At 43.6% G+C, this 19,407-nt stretch overlaps 1 long non-coding RNA gene across 1 annotated transcript; it reads left to right on the forward strand.

The window, feature by feature from the left end:
• The first annotated feature begins 1,164 nt into the window (after positions 1–1,164).
• On the forward strand, positions 1,165–19,160 carry LOC142657134 (uncharacterized). The gene is made up of 4 exons (XR_012849818.1): positions 1,165–1,369; positions 4,027–4,101; positions 13,572–13,710; positions 18,099–19,160. It is a non-coding gene; the product is annotated as an uncharacterized LOC142657134 (long non-coding RNA).
• Positions 19,161–19,407: the final 247 nt, after the last annotated feature.

A 19,407-nucleotide genomic window follows, 5' to 3' on the forward strand; every position in this document is an offset into this window, starting at 1 on the left:
GCATATATGTGGAGACAGTGACATTTTTTGATCTTGCACTCCTCCCTTTTTGCCCTGGCTTATTCTAATTAGTTTAATGCTGGCTCCTACCATCCCGAGATATATGTAGGTTTAGTCTCAGTTCTGGGTACATGTGCAGCGTAGGTTCCCACCTCAGAGGTTGCCTTTTCATGGCAGGTGGGCTCACACAATTTGATCAAAATTGTATTATATATATATATATATATATATATATATATATATGTGTGTATATATATATATATATATATGTGTGTATATATATATATATATATATATATATATATATATATATATATATTTTATAGATGCATATTCAGTAATTGCATGTCACGTCATAGAGTTCAACTTTTGTTCCTCCCAATAATGACAAGTATACAGCACATCCCCAGTGCTTGTAACTGCTGTACATGTCTTCAGTCAGGTCCACCATTTATTAGAAACAAAAGTAAGAAAGAAAAGAATACACTATGGAGCAACACAGTTCAACGCAGAAATCAACAAAAAAATACACAAAGCATTTAACAAGTCAGCAGGTCTGCATATACTGAAAGTTATGTCCAGACTTGGCCACTTACTATGAATTCTCATCACCCTGATCATTGTACATCAATGTTGTATATTATACCTAATGAAGAAGGCATTCTTGATTTCTATATGGAAAAATAGATAGACAGCCGGAAACATGTAAGCGAAACAGTATTCAGTTCCACTTCAGCGGTCAGCCGCAACACCTAGCGCCATTTGGCAGTAATCAGTATACTACAGTGCCTGAGGAAGGTCAAGGATATGACCGAAACGTTGCACTGATACTGGCAAAAAAATAAAATAATATTCTTTGAAATTACTCCTATTGGTGTGCATAGTACTTCATAAGTATTCAATTCCCTGTAACCCCATTATTAAAAACATTGCTGCATCGTCATAGTGACATGACTTGTTGGCAGTTGAGACGTCATAGTTAAAGAAGAGCTCTGGTAAAAAATGAATTATATCAATGGACAGCAGTTATTACCATGTAAATAGAACTGTAGGTATAACCTTTATTTAATCTTCCTTTTGTCCTCAAAAACTGTGCGTTCCCTACTTTCAGTTGGGTAACGTGACGCTATTGTAACCCCCTGTTCTTTTTATTATCAGCCAAGGGTCACCACCTGCCTGCATTACCCTCTTCCGGCAGCCTACATATCTGTGTCATCCACTGCACGCTGCCTGAATGCCACACTCCATTGTAGAATTGGCAGGGCGACATGATTCGGCGGGAGGACGCAAGAGGGAGCAAGTCAGAGATAGAGGAGAAATAGGTCCAAAGATGACTGCCGATTGTGAAATTCAAGAAATAGTGGTAATAGTAAGTACTGCTTGATCATGGAAAAAATGCAATCGTTTGATAAGATTACCGGAGTGCTTAAGGCTAGATTCACATCATATTTGGACACTACGTTCAGCATATAAGCCAGTAAATTCTCCCAATGTATACATCTAACATACGCATAGGCGCTCAGAAGCTAAATGTATGCCAGTCCTTATGACATAGGTTTGGCCAGTGTAAGTCGTATGCCATAGTCGACTATGCTTTTCAATACAACCATCCCGTATACATTTGGAATCAATGGCAGACTATTATATTCACGGTGTATAGTTCCTTATGTCTTGGGGATATAATCGGTTTAACATATAAAACAGTCCAGACGAAGATAGCGCTCAAATGCAGTGTGAACCTAGCCTGAGAATGATTTATTTCAAATCTAAAGCTAAATAATAAAAAAATAGTTTAAAAAAATAGTAAAACAAAAGACCATCCCTCGTCTACATTATTCAGCCCATAATGATGCCTGTCTTTGCCTTACAAATCATTAGGTTCTGGTCATGAAGATGATGGGATAAGAGATGTAAATCTTTAGCAACTCACACATTTATTTTTCTTTGAGGCAAATTTGTTGCATATTTCATTTTATAAATATGTTTTCTATACGGCTGTAAACATAGCATTATATCTGTGAGATTTTTCTAAAACAGTTTAGCAGCTGGGATGTTTCATAACTTCAATGACGTTACTGTAAAGACATCTGTGGAAAATATAGGAAAAACGTTATTTAAAATATCGCATCCTGTCATAGAATAAAAGGTGTTTGGCCACTTGCAACATTTTTTAGGAGTCACTTAATTCTTATAGCGTGTGTATACAGTGTTTTATCTCGATACAAAATCCACTTTTATCTTTCGAGTTAAAAAACATGGTTTGATGGATTCACGAATTAGTCCAGTAACAGAGAGCATTGCCAACCCTTGAAGACAGCTGCTAACAAGCATATGTTCATTCTTCAAGTGTTTTATCTTCCAAAGGTGGAAAATTCCCTTAAAGAGGCTCTGTCACCAGATTTTGCAACCCCTATCTGCTATTGCAGCAGATAGGCGCTGCAATGTAGATTACAGTAACGTTTTTATTTTTAAAAAACGAGCATTTTTGGCCAAGTTATGACCATTTTTGTAGTTATGCAAATGAGGCTTGCAAAAGTCCAAGTGGGTGTGTTTAAAAGTAAAAGTACAACTGGGCGTATATTATCTGCGTACATCGGGGCGTTTTTAATACTTTTACTAGCTGGGCGCTCTGAAGAGAAGTAACATCCACTTCTCTACAGAACGCCCAGCTTCTGACAGTGCAGATCTGTGACGTCACTCACAGGTCCTGCATCGTGTCGGCCACATCGGCACCAGAGGCTACAGTTGATTCTGCAGCAGCATCAGCGTTTGCAGGTAAGATCCTTACCTGCAAACGCTGATGCTGCTGCAGAATCAACTGTAGCCTCTGGTGCCGATGTGGCCGTCACGATGCAGGACCTGTGAGTGACGTCACAGATCTGCACTGTCAGAAGCTGGGCGTTCTGAAGAGAAGAGGATGTTACTTCTCTTCAGAGCGCCCAGCTAGTAAAAGTATTAAAAACGCCCCGATGTACGCACATAATACACGCCCACTTGGACTTTTACTTTTAAACACACCCACTTGGACTTTTGCAAGCCTCATTTGCATAACTACAAAAATGGTCATAACTTGGCCAAAAATGCTCGTTTTTTAAAAATAAAAACGTTACTGTAATCTACATTGCAGCGTCTATCTGCTGCAATAGCAGATAGGGGTTGCAAAATCTGGTGACAGAGCCTCTTTAAGGCATTTTAATGGCATGTGTCTTTAAGGGCACATTGCATGTGTTTAATCCTGGACATTAAAACATATTTAAAGGGGTTTTCCTACTAAAGTAAGTGATATGCCATAACCTACTGGTCAATGTAGGTCTGACTGCTGGTAAACCACCTTAGTATGAAGAGGCGGCAGGGCTAGGTATGAAGTGCGGAGTAGTAGCTGAAACTTGTAGTACAACTGAAGGCAAACCAGCAGAACTGGCATAGCTTAAAACAGAGGCAGACCGGCAGAGTGCCGTTATTGGGTTGGCAGAGGGTAACCTGGGTTAAATAGCCTGGGGGAGCCCTAGTATACAATCTTGACTCTTCTCATAGAGGTATGGGATTAGCTGCAGGGTTTTCCTATGTCGCAGCCCTCATATAGTACCCAAGAGATGATCAGAGGAGACAAACAGAGAAATATCAAAAGAATAACCCGTAAACTAGGTTGAAGTCAATAGGCGAGAAGTACAAAAACAGGTCTGATTGAGCATGGGAAATCAATTACCGAATCTGGGCATCTGGGCAAAGCCAGCGGGCAGAGTGGGCAGGAACCCACTTACAGGAGCCGAGGACGAATTAAATGTAAAGAATCAGGTCTCCTTTATATATCCCTGACATCCGACCTCACTAATAGCTGAAATCCCGAAGCCCCCCAACTGGAAGCAAGAAGATGGCAGCGGTAAGAAGGGGGACGAGAGGAGCAAGATGACCTGACATAAACCTTTGTATCTCCATACCTGTGCATACCACAAATATAGTATAATGTAGAAGTGTGCTGCATAGTGAAGTTTAGCAATGTGTAAGTAATTCTTCCACCCTCTGCAGGTATCTGCACGTAAGAAGATACCAGCGTCCAGACAGGGAGTCCTGTTCAACATCAACTCCAAGGACGAGAAACCTGTATGTTTTATAACGTATTTCTTTTGTGTTGGGTCTAAAGCACAATAGGAGCACAAACTTGATTCTGGCTGAGGCAAAGTAGCTTGTTGACGCCCCCCCGGCACTCATCACCTGGGGCACATGCCCCAGTTGCCCCCCCTAGCTACATCCCTAGGCAGGAAGGCCTAAAAAGCTGAATTGGTAATGCATGCCAGTGAGTAAAATGAACGACTTTGCAAGGAAGGAAAGAAACATTTGCTCCTTTGCAAATACATAATTCTGCCAGGAACATTTTTCAGCCTCTGTTCACAAAGACTCCTGTCACAGTCACTGTATTAACAAACAATAGCTTGTGTTCTGCTAAGCAATGGAAACCACCCATCCAGTCACTGAAACTTCCTAATTGGTTTCCGCACGTTGATTTATCTGTCATAGTCGGCATGCACCAAGGTTAAAAAATACAAACATCTTTCATTTTCCCATTGCATTTTCCTAAAGCAAATATCAGTGAATAAATTTAACACTGTTTATATGGTTGGGCTCCAATATACTGTCTACGGAAGTGTATCATAGATTTTGCAACACTGACCTATTGTTTATTTGTAAAGTTCTCCATAAGTAATGTCTAGTACATGGGCTGCCCTTTAAATGATGTGGGAACTTTACCTGAAGCTGCACACATACCTGACCAGAGGGGGGCAGCAGCTTGGTAGAAATATACTCAATTACTGCACTTTTCCCATCTCCAATATGTAAAGAGGGAGAGAACTATTTAACTTTTTGCTTCAGGCTGCAAAAGGACTAGAAGGGAGATGCAGTAAGATGGCGCCAGTTTTAATAAAAATTAAGCTGGAGCAAGATTGTAATGATAGGGGTAGGGAAACGGACAAGTGAGCCCTAATCTACCCGCCACTCTGTCCCTGCCTACTTGCAACGACCCGCCCTAGGTGACGGGGTACAACTGGGCGGCGGTCCCTACGCTCAGTAAGTGCACGAGACAAACAGACAAGAGTACACAAAGCTAAGGGAAATGGGGCAGTTGCCCACGGCAACACCGTGAGCAACAAGAGAGGTGAACGAGCCGAGTCAAACCAGGAGTGTACGAGGTACCAAACGCAGAGCAGGAGAGTAGTCAGAAAGCCAGGGTCAGTATGGAGCAGGATCAAATAGTCAGGAGCTGTAGCTGGGCCAGGAAACCACACGAGAAGAATCACAAGCAAGGAGGAACAGGAAAGGCAGGTATAAATAGACAGAGGGTGGGAGCTAGCTCCGTCTGGCCAGGCTGCGATAGGCTCTCCCACTCCTAAGCCTGCCAGCCTGAGTGGTGGAAGCTGGAGTCAGTCTCAGAGACATTGACTCAGGTGCCGACTGATTACCTATGGGCGTTAACCCCGAAGCTGTGCCTGGCAGATCCTTTACAGTACCCCCCTTTTATGAGGGGCCACCGGACCCTTTCTAAGTGGACCTGGTTTATTGGGGAAACTAAGGTGGAACTTCCTGACCAATACCCCAGCGTGAACATCCCGGGCGGGTACCCAAGTCCCCTCCTCAGGCCCGTATGCTCTCCAATGGACCAGATACTGGAGGGAGCCTTGGACTATCTTGCTGTCCACAATCTTGGCCACCTCGAATTCCACCCCCTCAGCGGTGAGAACGGGAACAGGAGGTCTCCTCGAGGGAGCCAAGGACGGGGAGCAGCGTTTAAGGAGGGAGGCATGAAACACGTCGTGTATTCGAAAAGATGGGGGCAACTCCAGTCGGAAGGAGACAGGATTGAGGACTTCAATGACCTTATACGGCCCAATAAACCGGGGAGCAAATTTAATGGACGGGACCTTAAGGCGCAAGTTCCTAGACGATAACCACACCAGATCCCCGACCATAAACAAGGGGTTAGCAGAACGTCTTCTATCAGCCTGAGTTTTTTGTACGCTCTGGGACGCCTCTAGGTTCTTCTGAACATGGGCGCAGACTGTGCACAGTTCCCGATGAACGACCTCTACCTCGGGATTGTTGGAACTACCAGGTGAAACGGAGGAGAACCGTGGATTAAACCCAAAATTACAGAAAAAGGGGGAGACCCGTGACGAGTTACTGACCCGGTTATTAAGGGAAAATTCGGCGAGGGGAATGAATGAGACCCAATCATATTGACAGTCAGAGATAAAACACCTTAAATATTGTTCTAGAGATTGATTAGTCCTCTCAGTTTGGCCATTAGTTTCAGGATGGAAGGCAGAGGAGAAGGACAGATCAATCTCCAACTTTTTACAGAAGGCTCTCCAAAACAATGAAACAAATTGTACCCCTCTGTCCGAAACAATATTGACAGGGACCCCATGGAGACGCAGGATGTGTTTGACAAACAAGGTAGCTAACGTCTTGGCATTGGGTAGTTTCTTGAGGGGCACAAAGTGGCACATCTTACTGAAGCGGTCTACTACAACCCACACCACCGACTTGCCTTGAGATGGAGGCAAATTGGTGATAAAATCCATGGAGATATGGGTCCAAGGTCTCTGGGGAATGGGCAAAGAACGTAGTAAGCCCGCTGGTCGGGACCTGGGAGTCTTGGACCTAGCACAAACCTCACAAGCGGCGACGTAGGCCTTAACGTCTTTATGCAACCTAGGCCACCAATAATTTCTGGCAATGAGGTGTTTGGTACCCAGGACACCTGGATGACCAGATAGTGCGGAGTCATGATTTTCCCTAAGTACCCTTAGCCGGAATTGCAGGGGAACAAACAGCTTGTCCTCAGGAAGGTTCCCGGGAGCTGAACCTTGATCAGCCGCAATTTCTGAGACTAAATCAGAATCAATAGAAGAAATAATTATACCAGGAGGCAAAATACAAGCAGGATCTTCCTCCGAAGGGGGGCTGGCCATGAAGCTACGCGACAGTGCATCGGCCTTAATATTTTTAGACCCAGCCCTATAGGTAACCAAAAAGTTGAATCTGGTAAAAAATAGCGCCCATCGAGCTTGTCTCGGGTTAAGCCTCCGGGCAGATTCTATGAAAACCAGATTCTTGTGGTCGGTAAGGACCGTTACCTGGTGCCTAGCCCCCTCCAGGAAGTGGCGCCACTCTTCAAATGCCAATTTAATGGCTAAGAGTTCGTGGTTGCCAATATCATAGTTACTCTCAGTGGGCGAAAAATTCCTGGAGAAGTAGGCACAGGGGCGGAGATGGGTGAGGGACCTGGTACCCTGGGACAAGACAGCCCCCACTCCCACCTCGGATGCGTCAACTTCCACGATAAATGGCTCCATTTGGTTGGGCTGAACCAGCACCGGGGCCGAGATAAAGCACTTCTTAAGGACCTCAAAAGCCTGGACAGCCTCAGGAGGCCAGTGGAGGAGATCAGCACCTTTGCGAGTGAGGTCCGTAAGAGGCTTAGCGATGACCGAGAAGTTAGCAATAAATCTCCTGTAATAATTAGCGAACCCCAAGAAACACTGTAACACCTTCAAGGAGGCAGGTTGGACCCATTCCGCCACAGCCTGGACCTTGGCGGGGTCCATGCGGAATTCATGAGGAGTGAGGATTTGACCCAAAAATGGTATCTCCTGTACCCCAAACACACATTTTTCGGTTTTCGCAAACAGTTTGTTTTCCCGAAGGACCTGGAGCACCTTCCTGACATGCTCAATGTGGGAGGACCAGTCCTTGGAAAACACCAGTATGTCATCAAGGTACACTACAAGAAATACCCCCAGGTAATCCCTTAAAATTTCATTTATGAAATTCCGGAAGACCGCAGGAACATTACACAACCCAAAGGGCATGACGAGGTATTCGAAATGACCTTCGGGCGTGTTAAACGCAGTCTTCCACTCATCCCCCTCTTTGATGCGGATAAGGTTATACGCCCCCCGTAGATCAAACTTAGTGAACCATTGGGCCCCCTGAACCTGATTAAAGAGATCAGGAATCAAAGGAAGGGGATACTGGTTCCTTACAGTGACCTTATTCAAGTTACGGTAGTCAATGCACGGCCTAAGACCACCATCCTTCTCCCCTATGAAGAAGAAACCAGCACCTACCGGAGAAGTAGAGGGGCGAATGTAACCCTTGGCCAGGCATTCCTGGATATACTCTCTCATGGCTTCACGTTCGGGACAAGAAAGATTAAATATCCTTCCCTTAGGGAGCTTAGCTCCTGGTACCAATTCGATAGCGCAATCGTATTCTCTATGAGGAGGTAACACTTTGCAGGCCTCCTTAGAGAAAACATCAGCGAAGTCCTGCACAAACTCAGGTAGCGTGTTCACCTCCTCAGGGGGAGAAATGGAATTAACAGCAAAACATGACGTCAAGCATTCATTACCCCATTTGGTAAGTTTCCCAGTATTCCAGTCAAACGTGGGATTATGCAACTGCAACCAGGGAAGGCCTAAAACCAAATCGGACAATAACCCCTGCATCAACAGTACAGAGCACTGCTCCAAATGCATGGAGCCAACAAGGAGTTCAAAAACAGGGGTATGCTGTGTAAAATAAAAATTAGCAAGAGGAGTGGAGTCGTTACCCACTACCGGGACAGGTTTAGGCAAATCAATCAAAGGCATAGCTAGAGACATAGCAAATTCCACAGACATGATATTAGCAGAAGACCCTGAATCCACGAAGGCACTGCCAGTAGCAGACCTACCACCAAAAGAGACCTGAAAGGGAAGCAAGATTTTATTACGTTTCATATTTACGGGAAATACCTGTGCGCCCAAGTGACCTCCCCGATGATCACTTAGGCGCGGAAGTTTTCCGGCTGCTTATTCTTACGCCTAGGACAGGAGTTCACTTGATGCTTGTCATCCCCACAATAGAAGCAGAGACCATTCTTCCTGCGGAACTCTCTACGTTGTCGGGGGGACACGGAGGCCCCGAGTTGCATAGGTACCTCCGAGCCTTCCGTGGAAGAGCGAAGCAACGGGACCTCGGGAGGCATCATGGAGTCAGAGGGGAAAACACAAAAACTTTCAAGTTGTCGTTCCCTGAGACGTCGGTCAAGTCGTACCGCTAAAGCCATAACCTGGTCTAGGGAGTCAGAAGAGGGATAGCTAACTAGCAGGTCTTTCAGGGCGTTCGACAGACCCAACCTAAACTGGCACCTTAAGGCAGGGTCATTCCACCAAGAAGCTACGCACCACTTCCTAAAGTCAGAACAATACTCCTCAACAGGTCTCTTACCCTGACGTAAGGTCACCAGCTGACTCTCGGCAAAGGCAGTCCTGTCAGTCTCGTCATAAATGAGTCCGAGAGCAGAAAAGAAACGATCAACGGAGGAAAGTTCAGGGGCGTCAGGAGCCAAGGAGAAGGCCCACTCTTGGGGCCCTTCCTGGAGCCGGGACATAATTATACCCACCCGCTGGCTCTCAGAGGTGAGACCATGGTAGCGTCAGGCTGGTTGACCCTCTGAGCCAGGGCCTGGACCTGTAGGGAGAGACCCTGCATTTGCTGGGCCAGGGTCTCAAGGGGGTCCATAGTAGAGACAGGGACCAGGGTAGACTAGGTAATGGGCTTGTGATTATGTAATGATAGGGGTAGGGAAACGAACAAGTGAGCCCTAATCTACCCGCCACTCTGTCCCTGCCTACTTGCAACGACCCGCCCTAGGCGACGGGGTACAACTGGGCGGCGGTCCCTACGCTCAGTAAGTGCACAAGACAAACAGACAAGGGTACACAAAGCTAAGGGAAATGGGGCAGTTGCCCACGGCAACACCTTGAGCAACAAGAGAGGTGAACGAGCCGAGTCAAACCAGGAGTGTACGAGGTACCAAACGCAGAGCAGGAGAGTAGTCAGAAAGCCAGGGTCAGTATGGAGCAGGATCAAATAGTCAGGAGCTGTAGCTGGGCCAGGAAACCACACGAAAAGAATCACAAGCAAGGAGGAACCGGAAAGGCAGGTATAAATAGACAGAGGGCGGGAGCTAGCTCCATCTGGCCAGGCTGCGATAGGCTCTCCCACTCCTAAGCCTGCCAGCCTGAGTGGTGGAAGCTGGAGTCAGTCTCAGAGACATAGACTTAGGTGCCGACTGATTACCTATGGGCGTTAACCCCGAAGCTGTGCCTGGCAGATCCTTTACAAAGATGCAACATATTTATTAAGAGGCACGCTCCTCTTAATAAATTTGTTGCATCGTCGGCTGTCTCTGCGCCACTTAATGAAATCTACGCAAGCCAGTTTCTGGCATTAATTATCATAAATTCGTTGGGCCATGGTTGACCACACTCCTTTTAATAAGCTCTGCCCACTTTTCTAAAAAGTGGCAAAAGCAGGGGAAATGGCCCAAAAGTTGTAATGTTGAACTATTTTTATTAACAATGTTAACTTATTGGGGGAATTTGCATGAACTGAATGGCCGTCTCAGAATAATGTGCATCCTACCATATGTGATTACAATCTTCTCCTTAGTGATCCCTCTAGAAGATAACCGAAGAGAGAGTGTTCCGATGACATGACACTGCACAAGCTTGATGCTCATCCTTATTTAACATTATGTCACTCAAGACCTGAGGGATCACTCAGGAGCATTGCTCATTACCACTTCACTGTGACCCCAGCAATTTGAGAGACCCTCACTAGTATAACACAGAAAAAATGGGGACATAGATATACTCAAAAAAACACAGAAAAGGTCATACTTACTCAATGGGTTGGTAGACACCAGTTCCCACCAGGACGCAGACAAGTAGAAAACTAGTTTAGCATTATCAGAGCATCATATAGTTGCCCTTATTTTTTGAAGCATAGCCTGGTGACAAGTTCTCTTAAGCAAAAGAAGGAAAAATGCACAACACTAGGAAATTTAGTACTAAAACCTCCAGTTACAGATCTTGCATGTTGTCTTAAAAGAGGCGGTATGAGAATATGATATGGATTCACACGACCGTGCTCGGTATGTGCGATATTGACCACATGTCAGCTGAATTTCCCGGACCGAAAACCGTTCACGGAACCAGACTCCTAGCATCATAGTCATCTATGACGCTGTGAGTCACTGCCTACCTGCAGGAATACTGTACCTCCCGTAGTGTAATCATGCTTTCAGTACGGGAGGGTAGTCCCACCTGGAGGCAGTAACTCACAGAGACATGGATGACTATGATGCTAGGAGTCCGGTTCCGTGAACTGTTTTCAGTCCGAGAAATGCGGCCGACATAATGTCCATATGCCATATCTCATGGACTGAACACGGTCCTGTGAATAGCCCCTAAGAAAATAGGTCTTCTCTTTCCCCCAGAAACAGCGCCACTCTTGTCTATGAGCCAGGGGCATGGCTAGCATCGGATCTTTGGCCCGGTGCCCCGGATCCCCGGTGACTGCCACATTCGGGTCGCAATTGCGACCGGGCAACTACCGCCCGCATCTATAAAAGTTACTGTAGTAACTGGGGCCTATGTAATAAAATACACGGGCCCCTGTTACTATAGAAACTACACATACTTACCCATCTTCCTTCCCGAGCACATCGGAAGTACTGCCGTCTTCTCACGTCATGACATCACGATGCTAGATGGTGTTGGGAAATCCGCTGCACCCGGAGCCGAAGAGGAGGTAAGTGTAACGTTACGGTCTGCTGGGGTCCTGTATCTGCTTGGCCAAGTATCTAAGCCTATCATGTGTGATACTGACTGCTGGGACACTGTCTCTCAGTCTATCACGTGAGATACTGACTGCTAGGGCCATGTATCTAAGCCTATCATGTGTGATACTGTCTGCTGGGCCATGTATCTAAGCCTATCATGTGTGATACTGTCTGCTGGGACCATGTATCTAATCCTATCATGTGTGATACTGTCTGCTGAGGCCATGTATCTAAGCCTATCATGTGTGATACTGTCTGCTTGGCCATGTATCTAAGCCTATCATGTATGATACTGACTGCTGGGCCATGTATCTAAGCCTATCATGTGTGATACTGTCTGCTGTGCCATGTATCTAAGCCTATCATGTGTGATACTGTCTGCTGGGGCCATGGATCTAAGCCTATCATGTGTGATACAGTCTGCTGAGACAAGGTGGGTATGTGGGACTACCTACAGGGGACTGCATGGCGCTGTCTACAAGGGGATGTATGGCAGGCAAACCGAGTGTGGAACCATACAGGGGGGTTGTGACTATATACAGGGGGCATTGTATGGGGAACTCTCTACAGGTTCTTTGATAAGAGCCCCGAGCCCAGCCTATGGACAAGAGTGGAATTTTTTCCGGGAAATAAAAGCCGACCCTTTTTCTGATCTCATACATCCCCCTACAAGGGGTTGTTACATCAGGACAACCCTTGTCCAAATTCTGATGACCAGTACAGCAGCTCCCATATGAAAGGGGCTCATATGGTGAGACAGCCCCTTTTATTATACTCATAGAATTAGGAACAGCTACCTATAAAGCTGGCAATAATTGACATTTGGACCCAAAGCAAGCAATTCCTTAAAAGCTGATCATGCTTGGAGCGCTAACATTTTTAGTAGATGTTCTGATTGTAAGATTATTCCCTTTTCTCTAGACGGGGAATAATTGGACCTTTGTTGCGCTTGGTCTCAGCGAAGGTCTCAAGACCCATCATTCATAGGTGCTGGGGAGACATCTCACTGTGTGGGGTTCGTTTACGTTATCCATGTGCAATAGCAAGTGGAACGATCACGGTTCTCCTTATAATACTTGCACCTGGGAAATTCTACATATTCATCGTGATGCTATCATTTTGTGGTTGCACTAGCTGAGCGGTCGGAGTGAATATGTCTGACTGCCGGCTCCCTGAATGTTGTTCTGTGCTTAATGAAAGCAATTACTGGCGCAGCTCCATGGCAAGTACTCTGATGCCTCTCACAGATCCATTCTGTAGGTTATGATTTAAAGTACAGGCGTAATAGCTGGATTCAAGGATAAATCAAATGTACATGACAGCTGAAAAATTGCAGAAAAAAAAGATTATCTGTCAGAGGATTATTTCAGATCAGAAGTGAAAACCTTTGTTAGGAAACCTTTTTTGTGAAAGAGGGATAAGGTGACATTGATAGAGATTACACAGCAGTCTCTGAGAGGCAGGTGAGGCAGATGCTACTAACGGACCTGGCACAAGAAACCTTTTCAACATCAAATTGCTACCAAGACAATGACATGGGAAAATGAATCTGTATTGTATTTGTAGATGCAATGTGCAATTTCTTATGATCAAATAAAATCCTCTTCCTTGCTATAGTGCCAAACATAAATGCAAGTTATTTGATCTGATACTTTCCTTGGTAAACATATTTTCTCATTTGTTTTCTCGCTGGTTTGGAAATACAATAATCTCCTGTAAAGAAAAAAAAGAAAAAACATATATTTGATGACTTGTCGACAGTAAGTGTAGGGTCCGACTTAATAAAATCTTCCTTTTCAAAAAATGTCTGCCGCTCTTCATCTATTTATTGATATGTGATGGCCATATTTTATCTCTCACTGCCTTTTTTTTACTATTTCTGACCTGTCTTTGTAACTAGTGCTATTTTGGTTCTCTACTGCCGGGAGATTGTACAGAAAAATGAGAAAGGAGAAATCGAAATGTTACATTATAACTATTTTATTTAACCAAATAACTGTGTGCCCAGCGTGATAGACTCCACGGACTCGACAATTGGGGTAGGTTTGTAAATTCTTTATAGCCATTGTCTGTTTTAACCCTCTAATGAAGCAGCTTATTTTGGCCTTTAGGACGCGTTTGTTTTTTTTTTTTCAAATGACCACATATTTAGAGCTATTGCTTTTGGATTTTTAAATCTATCTATGTTGTGGCATGGGGACTTGTTTTTTTTTTTTTTGCAGAATGTGTTGCATTTTTATTAATTGAGGCATACATATAAGTTTTTGAGTAGGTTTTCGTAAAATTTTTTTGGGGGGGTAGAAAAAAAAACCAGCCATAGTTTTTTTGCATTTTAAGTTTACGCCGTTCACCATGCAGCATTAATGTTACATTTATTTTATAGGTTTGTACAATGGCGATAACACATATGTATAGTTTTTGATGTTTTACTACTTTTTGCACAATAATGACACCTTCAGTGAAAAATATATATATTTCTATGTTGCCGCACTGCAAGAACCCCCTTTTTGTGGTTTTTCCGTCCATGTGACCATATATGTAGGCTTGTTTTTTTTTGGTTTTGTTTTTTTGCAGGATGAGTCATATTTTTTTAATAGAAGCATTTTGTGGTACTAATAGATTATAGATTAACTTTTATAAAATAAAATATTTAAGGGGGAATAGAAAATAAAAGCAATTCTGCCGTTGTTTTTTGCATTTTGGTTTTTCATCCTTAACCGTGGGGTGTTGATGGTCAAACATTTTTTCTTACCTTAAGATATCAATGATGTACATTTTATGGGAAGGGATTAAAGTGGTTGTCTGAGATTAGAAAAAAATATTTTTTTATTATTATTTTTTTTGTCAGAAATAGCGCCACTTCTATACATGTGATTTTGCAAATTGTCCTCCTTCAAGTGAATGGAGATGAACTGTAATACCAGACATAGCTCATGATCAAGAGTGGCGCTATTTCTGGAAAAATATACTATTTTTGTAACCATAGTCAACTGAAGGCAAGATGGAGGACCACAAAGTGACCCATAAAAAAAATTGATTGGTTGGAAGTCCATTGATTTTAAATCAAGTTAAAATATTGTGGTGCCCTTTTCTGCAAACAGCTTTACATAATTGTTTATGATCTATGGGAAGAAACACATTTGAAAATATGATATAGACAAAATGGTTGAAATGTTCCACAGTGACTGGGAAGTACAATATGCATAAGACTATCATCAAATTTCTCATAGCACTGTAGTCATCTCAGGAGGCTGGCAGGGACGAGTTGCAGCAGTGGTCACATGGAACAAAATTAAGTCATCTTATGAGGCTGGCAGGGACACGTCGCTACACCAGACCAGGGGAGGGGAGTATGGCATTTTCTTTATTTTAGGGGTAGAAATGCAAGTCACCAGATTGCCCTGTTTGGCTCTCTGATGTCTTCTTGGACTGTTTCCAACTTGGAAAAAGTCCTAGAAGACATCAGAAAGTAAGACAGAGCAATCGGCGCACTTGCAATTTGCGTCAAATTTATTGGAATGGAATCAAATTGGACATATGGACTTGGCCCCGAAAAGAATTTTGGAAAATTCGCTCATCTCTATCCATGATCTTTTTTTGGCATTACAATAAAGTGATGACCTGATGATTACACATTTTTGAATCATCACATCTAGGTGCCCACCCCCATAATACAATGTAAAAGTGAACAAAAATTTTAGTGAGGGGGATGTTCAAAGAGTGATGTGGTGATTTAATTGTATTGTAAGTTTCACTAGTGATAATAGTACTAATATAAAATAAGCATGTAGTAATTCTGTCAGCTTGTCGATAGGATTAACTATTATGGATCTTTTGCTGCTATTGCAATTATAGAGAAAGTCCAAAGAACCCTCATATCCTGGAATGCATGAAAGAGGACCTGTCACCAGGTCCAAACATCTAATGTACATATATTACCTTCACCCGGCTCCCTCCCTGTTTCCATTGCTGTTTTTCTTTTTGTACTGCTCCCTCTCATTCCTGAGTAATTATGCTCCGTACTCTAGGCGTCGGATATGGTAATTCAGTGAAGGTAGGGAAGATGGCTCCACCCGAGGAGATTCACTGTAGTTCGCGGCCTGTTGGTTGACTACAGTGAATTACCGTATCGGGCACCTAATGGACAGAACATCAACACTCGGGAAAAGAGAACGAAAAGAAAAATGGCACTGGAAACAGGGGTAAAGGTAATATTTGTACATTAGATCTTTGGACTGGTCCTCTTTAATGTCAAGTGTATAGGAGAATTGATCTTTGAGCACTGAGAGAATGTGCGTTACTTATCGCTTCTGTCACAGATGAGTCAGGCAGATATGATGGACACTAGATTTAAAAATCGGTGCTGTATCCAATGTAACACTCCCCCACCGTGATCCTTCTGGCTCTGCAGTTTAGGAGAGTAGATTTGCCATGTTTTATTGATGACCCCCCGTAACAGTATAGTGCTTATCCCTTCTGCTGTTAATAGGGAGACTAAGAGCTAGATTATTTACACCTATGCTCTCTAATCACATAGTCTAGGTAAGAGGTGGCATTGCTAACTCCAAAGAGTACTAGCTTTGTCATTTGGGTGAAAAGTTGGCTGAAGTCATGTGAAATTAAACATGCCGACACGTGTTTTGCAGGTGTCCTGGCTTCTCTGTGGTGCTTCGCTTGACTACACTTTCCAGCAACCTGAACAGTACTGTGTCACCATAGCCAGTGGCGTAGCTCTAGGGGTCGCAATTGCGACTGGGCCCCTAAGCCTGGGGGGCCCACAGGGCTCCCGTAGCCATGCAGCGCTGACCGTGCTGGTCCCGCTTCCTGAATGCTGAAGCAAGGAGCTGACGGCTCCTTGCTCCAGCATTCAATTTGCCGTGAGCAGCTTGGCGCAGGCAGGCACAATGTAGTGACATCAACGCGCCTGTCTGCGCTGATTCACTCACAGCACAGACCGGCGGAGAAGGATCCCCCATCCGTCGTGGGAATGGGGATAGGTAAGTGATTATGTTATTATTTTTCTATTAGGCACATATGGGGCATTATACTGGGTAGGGAAGGGGGGCTGATATGATGGCAGCTATAGGAACATTTTACTTTATGAGGGGCATTATACTGTATGAGGGGCATTATACTGTGTGGGGACAGCTATGGGAGGCATTTTACTATGTGGGGGCAGCTATGGGAGGCATTATACTTTGTGGGGCAGCTATGGGGGTGTTATGCATCATGGGGCAGCTATGGGGTCTTATGATGTATGGGTAATTTGTTTGGGCATTGTACTGCATGGGGGCATATGTGCGCGTATTATAATGCATGGGGGAATCTGTGTGCGCATTATACTGTATGGGGCATCTGTGTGTGCATTATACTGTATGGGGCATCTGTTTGGGCATTATACTGTATGGGGGCATTATACTGTCTGGTGGCAGTTATGGGGCCATTATACTATCTGGGGGCACTATGGGAGCATGATACTGTGTGGGCTGAGCAGGGATTTGGTGGTATTAGAGGCGTGGCTTAAAAAAATAAAAATTGACGCTGCATGCCGCATCGATTCTCCCTCTTTGTGATGCTTGAAAGAATATCACTGTCTACAGGGAGGGCTATATAGCACTTTATGGGGAGGCTGTATAGTACCGTCTACAGGAGGGGGGCTGTCTAGCACTGTCTACAGGAGGGGGCTGTATGGCAATACCTACAGGGGGGCACTATCTACAAGGGCAGGCTGTGTGTGGCACCCAGGGGAGCGGGGCTCAGTCAAAAGTTTGCTATGTGGCCCAATGTTTCCTAGTTACGCCCCCGGCTATAGCTATATAGTTACTATAGTGTACAGTATGTTCATCAAGTTCAACTAAGGGATTGGAGAAAGAGAAGGGATGTGGGTAAACGTTAGATCTTTTTTTTACCTCTATTGCTCCTGATTCCAAGTGGTGATCAGACGGGTCAACATTCAAATAAGAATTCTATACATGGACATAGGCGCTGATATTATTTTAGTCTTAGATTATCTGAGCCTGTTACTGCTAGATGCTGGCAGGTGGAGTTGCCTAAAGCCTGCTCCATTTTCCTATTTTCTAACCTTAGATACCCCCTTTAACCTTATCTACTCCAATCTGATTACAAATCTATCTTCCAAATACCTCGATTTTATACCTTGGAGTCTGGTATACTGTATTTGTGAACACAGCAACAACATAAATTCACTCAATGTACAAGAGAAAATCCTTGTAGAACAGTTAATTAGATTTGCAAATGACAAACAAGAAAATCATGATTCTTTAAATAGAAAACATTGATACCAGATGTCTTATCCAGCTTTAAATAATCTACAGCCTTTCTCACACACAACTATCGTATGACAGGGATTTCAGCAATATTCCAGCTACTGTACGTCCATATTATTCACACTTATTTTTTTCCTTAGTGAGAAACCATCATGTTCGGATTGATCAAGGTCATCTACAAGTCTGAACTCTACAGTCAGCTGAAGGCGGATGGTCTCTTTAACCACACAAATGATATTTTCCAATATAATGGATTTCCCTATAACTTGAACGTTCTGAATTATGTTGTGTACTAGCCAACACGCTTTATGGAAGTGCATTTGCTGGGTAACAATATTTTCAACAGTACTGTTCCACCAATTAGATGTTTTAGTGGGTTACATTTATCAGTCGCGCTCCAGGTACTGGCAGTCATCAGTCAGTGCTCAGGCTATTAGTCACAACCATGCAGGCCTTGTTCTCAATCATTTGATCTCCGCTCACTGCTGTTATGTTCTCAAAAATGACTATTTTACAGATTATCCTACAGTGTATAGCACAACACCGGGTAAGTAGACCAAAGGGAGAAAAATATCACTTCCTTTTTCTGTCTGAATTTCCAACTTTCCTGGGCAGAAGGAACCACAAGAGAGGAACAATAACCCGAGTTTCTTAAATTAATGGCATTTCTACTTGACCACATCTTAATAAGCCAAGTGAGCCAGGCAAGATATCTTTTGTGTGCAGAGAATAGATGTCATTTCAATCAGGCGGCTCAACTAAAATTGAAACAGATTGCAAAAGTACAGCTGGAGAATGTAAATATCAATGTATTTCTATGTTGCAGCTGGACTTATATTTGTCATTATATTTATTTTTAATTATCTCAGATTTAGTGCAACTGTTTCCTACTGCAAAATAACAAGCTGCGGCCATGGGGATTTTTTGAAATATTGTCAGATTATTGACTCAGATGTGATTTATGGCTTTATAATAAATGCCGATTACATAGCAACCATCAGGGAGAATAAACTAACCAAACGTATTTGTTGTAATGTAGTAAGAGGGGTTGAGATGTGCGGAACCTGTTGATATTGTAAATAGACGCTCTTGTTAATTATTGTATTTTGGTAACAAGATAAAAGCAAAGGTATGAAAAGCATTTGGATAATGACTATGTTTATCCTCTAAGCATCCAAGGGGAATGTAATAAAATGCTGGGATATGGGTTGCCATCGAGATAGAAGCATCAATGGATTAAATTTGGCTTTCTTCTGAAAAATTTTCAATTTAAAAAAGTATTAAAAGAAGGTTTGTTTAATTCTGCTTCTGAAACTTTGCTACAGCTTTTAATGCCCAAGTGTAAACCTTGCCAAACTAATGGGGGAATTTATTAAGCCCTTTACGCCAGTTCTATGGTGTAGAAAACTGAAAAAACGTAATATTTTGCAGCTTTTTTATTTTTACGCA

The sequence above is a fragment of the Rhinoderma darwinii genome, chromosome 7, assembly GCF_050947455.1.
Source record: "Rhinoderma darwinii isolate aRhiDar2 chromosome 7, aRhiDar2.hap1, whole genome shotgun sequence".
NCBI classification, from domain to species: Eukaryota; Metazoa; Chordata; class Amphibia; order Anura; family Rhinodermatidae; genus Rhinoderma; species Rhinoderma darwinii.